Source organism: Chrysochloris asiatica, unplaced genomic scaffold (genome assembly GCF_000296735.1).
Source record: "Chrysochloris asiatica unplaced genomic scaffold, ChrAsi1.0 scaffold00017, whole genome shotgun sequence".
Taxonomy (NCBI): domain Eukaryota; kingdom Metazoa; phylum Chordata; class Mammalia; order Afrosoricida; family Chrysochloridae; genus Chrysochloris; species Chrysochloris asiatica.
Genome location: NW_006408535.1, coordinates 21,981,176 through 21,989,046, shown reverse-complemented (window position 1 = coordinate 21,989,046; position 7,871 = coordinate 21,981,176). Strand labels below are relative to the sequence as shown.

Genomic DNA, 7,871 nt, shown 5'->3' with positions numbered 1-7,871 from the left:
TTGTTTTCCTTAATTAAGTTTTCTTAAATTACAAAGAAACCACTACTGTAAAATAAGGAATATTGTTAAGTGCCATTGAGTTTCTGCATAGGGTTTCTGAGGAGTGGCTAGTGGGTTTGAACTGCCAGCCTTGTGGCTGGCATTCTCTTGCTTTTTCTACATTGTCACACTTCTTGTTGTTAAGTAACGTGGAGTCGGTTCCGACTCATAGCAACCCTGCATAGGATTTCCGAGGCTGTAAATCTTTACGGGAGCAGAAAGCCTCATCTTTCTCCCGCAGAACAGCTGATAATTTCGAACTGCTTACCTTGTGGCTCGCAGCCTGATTCGTCACCACTACTCTACCAGAGCTACTTACTTTGCCACACTAGAACTCCAAATAAGGAGTTGCAAATTACTAGTTGTATGTAATTTAAAATCAGTCCTTGGTATATAGCTGTAAAATTTTACAGTGTGAAAGCTCACTGGAGCCAAAATGATTTTGTACTCTTGTATTATTTTATTAATATGTATGCATGTTCATATTATTACTGTTAACTGATGTGGAGTCAGTTTTGACTAATGTGATCCCATATGTGCTGAGTAGAACTGTGCTCCAGAGGGTTTTTGAGACCATAACCTTTTGGACGCAGATTGCTAAACCTATCATCCTAGGTGACTCTGGGTGGATTAGAAATCTAACATTTATGTTAATAGCCAAGTCCACTTGAGCTACCCAAGGACTACTACAAGAGTCATAACTCTTTATAATTTCATTTCCGGTGATACTTCTGAATTTTGTAAGAGTTTATTAGTTGTAAACATAAATAAGGATAATTTACATATGTCGGGAAAAAAAGCCCATTCCCATCGAGTCGATTCCATCTCATAGTATCCCTATGTTGATGTTAACTGTCATCAAGTTGGTTCTGACTCATAGTGGCTTTGTACAGGATTTCCAAGGAGTGACTGGTGGTTTTGACCCATGGCTCTTGCAGTTAGCAGACCACTGTTGATCCTACAGCATTAGGCCAGGACTCACAGCAACCCTATGTTGTTATTACGTGCTGTCGAGTCAGTTCCAACCCATAGCAACCCTGTATAGGGTTTCTGAGGAGCCATTGGTAAGTTTGAACTGCTGACCTTGTGGTTCACAGTTCAGTGTTGATCCTACAGCACCACACCAAAAGTCACAGCAACCCTATAGGACAGAATAAAACTACTACATAGGACTTACTTCCAAGACTGTAATCTTTATGGAAACAGAATGTCATATATTTCTCCTGAGAGGCTTTCTCCTGAGTTTGAACCACTGACCTTTCAGTTAATAGCTGAGTGCTTAAGCACTGTTCTGCCAAGTTTCCTACATTTAAAACAAAACAAAAACCTATTGCCTCAAGGATCCTAGAGATCCTATAGGACAAAGAAAGGAGCTCTGGTAGCGTAGTGGTTACAAATTGGGCTGCTAATCTCATGGTCAGCAGTTTAAAACTAAAAGCTGTTCTGTGGGAGAAAGATGAGGCTTTCTGTTCCCGTAAAGATTTACAGCCTCGGAAACCCTATACAGGGTCGCTATGAGTCAGAACCTACTCTACAGCACATAACAACAACAACATAGGACAGAGAACTTCCTCTGGTTTCTGAGGCTATAAATCTACGGAAGCAGAAAGCCCCATATTTCTCCCTAGAAATCTCTCGATTGACTTGAAGTTTCCGAATGCTAACTTTTTGCTTAGCAGTCCAATGCTTAAATCACCCTATCACCAACATAGACCAGCTATGATTATATAAATTATTTTTCATGTAACTACTAATACATTTTAACATGGTATTATGTTGTTGTTGTTGTTAAGTGCTGTCGAGTCAGTTCTGATCCATAGTAACCCTGTACAGGGTTTCCAAGGAGTGGAGTCCCTCACATTAACCCACAGCACCATACCAGGACTCAAAATAAGATAGTATACTTATATACTAAGAACTCTCCTTCTTGTAACACTGCATATTGCTTTGCTAAATACTGTATTATGCATATATATAAGTATACGCATATATATCTGTATATATGTGTGTCATATATATAATTTAACTTCATATATGGTTTGTATTAGGGTAAATGGATGGAATATGTACATTGTTATATTTGTGACTGCTTTATCTTAAAGCTTACTATTAAGCTACTATAGTAACAATGAGAAATCCAGCATTTTTCTAAAGAAATATAAGAAGCCCTCAGGTGATTCAAATGGTTAACACACTTGACAATCAAAGAGTTGGCAGTTTGAGTTTATGCAGAGATGTCTCTGAAGAAATGTCTAGAGATCTACTTCCCGAAAGATTGCTACTGAAAACTCTGGGTAGCACAGTTCTCCTCTGACACACATGGAGTTGCCAAGTGGAGACAGACTCAACAGCAACTGAAAGTTCCTTTATACTAGAGAAACCATAGTTTATCCTGTAGCAAATGGATTTGTCAACTCATCATCTTTTTAGATTTCATTACTTTAATATCTCTTATTGCCAATGGGGAAAAAAAAATCAATGCACAGATAACTCAACAATAGATGTGAAAAAAAAATCAATAAATGTAGGTGTTAGGTGATAAGATTGCTGTTGTTAAGTGCCATCCAGTCAGATCCGACTCACAGAGACCCTACATAGAATTTCTGAGGCTATAAATTTTTGCTGGAACAGAAAGTTTCATCATTTTTCCTCGGAGCAGCTGACGGGCTCAAACCCTGACCTTGTGGTTCAGAGTTCATTGCTTATCCTAGACAGAGACATCGTATTCACCAAGTGAAAATATTAGTTTTAAGATATATATTTTTTCTGAAAATTCATGCAGAAAAATGCTGTACTCTAAAATATATACATATATATATTTTTTTGGGGGGGTGGACTTTCCTTTTATTTATCATCTTTGTAAGTTCTAGATGTTTAGATTCTTAGCAACATTTTATAATAGTCACAAGATTTCAGCTCTGGGGAAAACATACACAAGAAATTAACAGCGATATTTCAAGAGTGATGTTACTGTAATGCTGCGCAGCAGGGGTTAAAATGCAAACTACCAAAGATCCCCATCCTCGGACAAAGCAAACAGCTTCAAACTTTCTGGGAGCCAGTGAAACCGAAAAGGACAGAAAGTTACCAACTGCCCAAACCCAAGGACTAACAGTGCAGTGCTTTAAGGTAAGAAAACAAGGAATGAACGCTTTGGTAAACCATCTGTAAGTACCAGGGGCTTCAAATATCTTTCAGTTCCATTTTCCACCAACTTTTTTAAGTCCCCTGTGTATCCGCCCTGTTTAAGTCCGAAATGAGTGTATACAGATGTGGCCACAGTACACACAAGCTTATTTCTCTAGAGAGCCTCCAAATATCCCTCAATTTGCCCATGACAAAAACTATTCAGTGTCTTGAATTTTCATTAAAAAAAAAAAAAAAATTAAAAGTATTTCCAGGGACTCTTAAGCCCCCTGAAGATATAGATTGTCCCATACGTTCAGAATCTAAAATGTTGATGTCCTTCTCTGCAGTAAATGCAGACTGCAGGACTGGAGACTGCCCATGCGCGGCTCCTCCGTTGCAGAGATGGCCTGAGGGGCGTTGGGAAGCAGCTACTGAGGCTCACCCCCCACCCCAGGAGTAGATTCGGCCTCCTCCCCCTTCACTGTGACCTCAACCATGGCCCACCGGCCACCAGCTAGCCTGCTTCCACAGTCAGGCGCTCCTGGCCCGTGCCAGCGGGTCACTCTTCCTCGGTCAGTTCTTTCTGGGGGCAGTCCAGCTCGTCTAGTAAATCTCTGCCAGCTGCTCCGGCTTTAGAAGCGAAGAGTACAGCCCCCTGTTTAAAGCTCAGGTGCTTCAGACTCCGCTCATAATCCACATGCACAGCGGAGACGAGTTTCTCTGTCTCTTCCTTGACTTCCATGGCGTCATGCTGCAGACAGGCCTCCATGAACAAGGCAGCTCGGTCAAAGTACCTCGTGCTGTGCAGAGTCTCGGCCACACTGGAAAAACAGCCCAGGGAGAGGAGGACCAGGAGGGCTTTGGACTTCTGGTTGACTTGCGGGGAGAGCAAAGATGGTCAATCGCTTCAGGACGTCTGCACACTCTTCACCATTTAGACCTACCTTTGTGAGCCAGACGGCCGGGTTCCACTTGCCATAAGGTTTGCAAGTAGCGGCAGGCGTCTGGGGCCTTGTCAATCAGGCAGAGCAGCTATACACCCTCTACCAGCTTACCATTGGCAATCATGTTTGTTGCCACCAGCTTGATGGTGCCCTGAGAGGGGTCCGACGAGGTGATGGTGGTGACCAGACAGGTTTTCAGGGAGGCACAGTAGTAATGCAGGTTGTCGGCGCTGGTCTCCAGCAGCAGCTGCACCGCTCGGTCTGTTTGTCCCAAGAGAAGGAGCTGGTCTGTACATCTCCTTGTGTGATCATAGGTGAACCGCTTTACTCCTGTAGATTCACCCTTTCCAGCTGAAATTTCTGGAAATAGGCATTTTCACAAAGAATATGGTAACAAATACCCAGGGGGGTGTTGGCTTTTTCCTAGGAAGCAGTCTCCTGGGGAGCTGACTTGTCCTGGGAGAAGCTGTGCAGGTAGTGAGCAGCTACCACCCAGAAGTGCAGCTCCGACTCATCACCGTAAAGCCTTGAAACGAGCAGGTACCTCTACAAGAGGGTGAATCCTGGATCCAGCAAGAGGTTCTTCAGGTCGTTTGACAGTGAATTCAACTGTTCTTGAAGGAGTTCCTTTATGTCTTCATTCTCTGGATAATCAACTTGAGAAATGTTTAAGGAGCATTGTCCATCCCACGGGCTGGTGCAGCAGGAAGGCTTTCAAGGCCAGGGCGGCCCTGGGGACCAGGAGGTACGGTCACCACACAGGCTCAATGAGCTCTTGTTCACACATCCGCAAACACGTGGCCTTCATGGACATCTCCAGGACTCGGATGCAGCCATCATTCAATGCCAGAACCACTTTATTCACGTCCAAGATCCGAAGGCTCACATTTCGTCCACTTCTCAAATTGCTCACCTTCTGAACCTCTTTGGTGTTCCACACTTCGGCCCCAACATTGTACAGAGCTATTAGTTTTTGGCTTCCTTTTCCAGAGGCAAAACGAATATTCCTGACACAGCTTCGTGTGTAGGAATCCCTCTGGATACTCTGCCTTTCAACTTCCCAAAATTTAAATTTCCATCCATATCGCCAAGAACTAATGTGTCACCTTTCCAAGCGATTCAGGTAATACTGCCAATACTTCCGTCTGGTGGAATCCGTGCGCTATCCTTCACCCAGTTGCCTTCCACAGTCAGGTGGTAGACTTGGCCATCGCTATCCGTAAACACAAAATGCTCCCGGGCCGAGATGTTCTGACTGAGCTCAGATTTACTTTCTGCTTCCTGCAGCAGATGCTAGGCGATGCTCAACTCTGGGTCCGAGACCACTGTCTGACGGGCCATGGCCTCCCGGGTAGCAAGCTGCTTCTTTCTCAGGCTCTTCAGGTTGTGAGATGACCACTCCAATGCCGTAATTGCAGGGACGTTTCTGGACATTTCTCTAAGCAGGGTACAAGTCCTAATATCCCATAACTCCAGGGGTTTATCTTTGAAGACAACTGCCAGATATTGTGTTAAATGAGACACTTTGATCATTTCGATGGGCGGCTAATCATTACTTCATTCACCGCGAAAAGCAATGCTCCTGCCTGTTGGAAGATCCATCAACTGTTGTTGGGTGTTGAGGTAGTGAAAGAAAGAAAGCCAGTCAAACTTGTCCATTTGATACCTTTGACTTCGCAGGAGTGGACACTCATCTCCTTGTGCAGTAGTCCGCTGATGAGATGGTACACCAGCACTGAGTTGTTACCTGTGCCAACAACAAGCAGGGGCTGGTACGTCTTCACGTTTTTGGTGGTCAGAGGTGGGCACCTACAGTTTGCAAAGTGAGGCAAGGGCAGTCCTGACAGCAGCCTGGTCAGCAGGAACCTGAGGTGCACTTCCTGCAGGGGGGAGCCCTCAGGAGGTTCCTCTCCAGCAATTGCACTTTACCCGATCATGTGATCCAAGGAAAGGTCTGGAAGCCTGCTCTGCAGCACCCCCACTGGGACCCCACAGAAAGGCACTGGTGAATACAAAGGTGACACCTCAGAGCCACTGCCCCGGGAGCTGCGATTACAGACCACTGACTTCCGCTCCCAGATCGTGACCCTTCCTTCACTCTCGATGAGCGCAGCTGCGTTCTCGTTGACAGGACAGCACACCATACTGAAGGGACGGACGGTTTTTGTCACCCGGATTGCATCACACTGGCTGCGGAGGTCATAGGTCAGCTCCTGAAGGGATCCAGGTCTGGCTTCTCATTTGAAGTGCTTAAAACACTATTATAAAATCTTCGGACACGTAAGGTGGTACAATCATTTTCATGTAGACAAAATAAACCATCACGCTGAAAGCAGGGTATTACCTGCAGACACGGAAGTCCTGTCCAGATCCAGGATCAAGATCTCGAGCTGGTAGAGTAGCAGTATGTGATTCCTCTTGGAAGGCAAATAGGCGAGCTGAGGACAATCGTTTAGAGTTACGAACTCAGCACTAGACTTCTTCTGAGTGAGTACAATTTTCACTTTATTCAATGCCTTCTTGGCGCCTGTGATGGCAGTCGGCTTGTTATGAGCTGGGCTGGAGTCGGGGCTGGAGATGTACACTTTTTTTCCCAGGGTCAGAGGGAGGCTTGGATGGAGAGAAGTCATAGATGAATCTAATACCCTCTCTGGTGAGCAGTGTTAAGTGCGAGGGATCAAAAGGGTCAAAAGAGAAAGAAAGAATGTTATCTGCATAGCTCTTTTTCTAAAGCTTGGTACCACTGTCTGCATTCCAGAGCACAATGTAATTTGGAGGGTGGATGGCAAACAGTAGATCCCGGGAAGCATCTTGATTCCACAGCCACCGCGCATCCTGGATAGGTTTGGCGTGCTCTTGGATCTCACACTGGGCTACTCCAGCCGCCACATCCCAAACGGTGATCTTCCCATTGGCATCGGGGGAAGCTAGGCACAGGGAATAGGGTGAGCTGAGGTGATAGTGGTAATTTTCCCTGGCCCATTTCACCTTGACAACGTCAGCTTTGTGCTTTTCTAAAACTTGAAGATTCTGGGCAGTATTGGAATCGATCACTACAACAAGTGAATAGCATCCGTAAGCAATTAAACCTTGCCAACCCCAGTCCACCGCCACCTTGTTGTGGGCATTGGGTGCCCAGTGAGGGTGCGAGCCGACACCTTTAAATTCACCGTATAGGGCAACGTTGCAGAAGCAGGACTAAAATATAGACATATTATATTTAAAACAGGTGGAAAGTCCTCGTGTTCAACTCATAGAGACCCTGTGTAGGGCATCTGAGGCTGTAAATCCTTGCTGGAGCAGAAAGCCTCAACTTTGTTATACCGACCGGCTGGTGGCCTGAATTACTAACCTCCTCATGGTTGGCAGTCCAATGCTTATTGTGTTATTGAGTGTTGTCATATTGTTCCTGACTCATAGCAACCCTGTATAGGGTTACCAAGGAGCAGCTGGTGAGTTTGAACAGATGTCATTGTGGTTCACAGTCCAGTTCCTACCTTACAGTGTCACAATTAGCAATTATATAATATTGGATTGCTGGGTTTTTCTTCCAGGTGCTTCTGAGTATGTCTTAACTGTCAGCAAGCTTTTGGTTAGTAGATGAGTGTGATCCCTCACTCTCTCTGGTTTCTTAATTTCTAGGCATACTGTAATTTCACTTTTGTTTTCTAGTTTAATTCAAAATTTATCTTAAAATTGTTTCCAATTTTCAAATCAGTTCATATTATTTCATCCATTTTTAAATCAGATACGTTAGAT

General features: G+C 44.5%; 1 pseudogene; it reads right to left on the bottom strand.

The window, feature by feature from the left end:
• Nucleotides 1-3,727: 3,727 nt before the first annotated feature.
• On the bottom strand, nt 3,728-7,472 carry LOC102831290 (annotated as a pseudogene).
• Nucleotides 7,473-7,871: the final 399 nt, after the last annotated feature.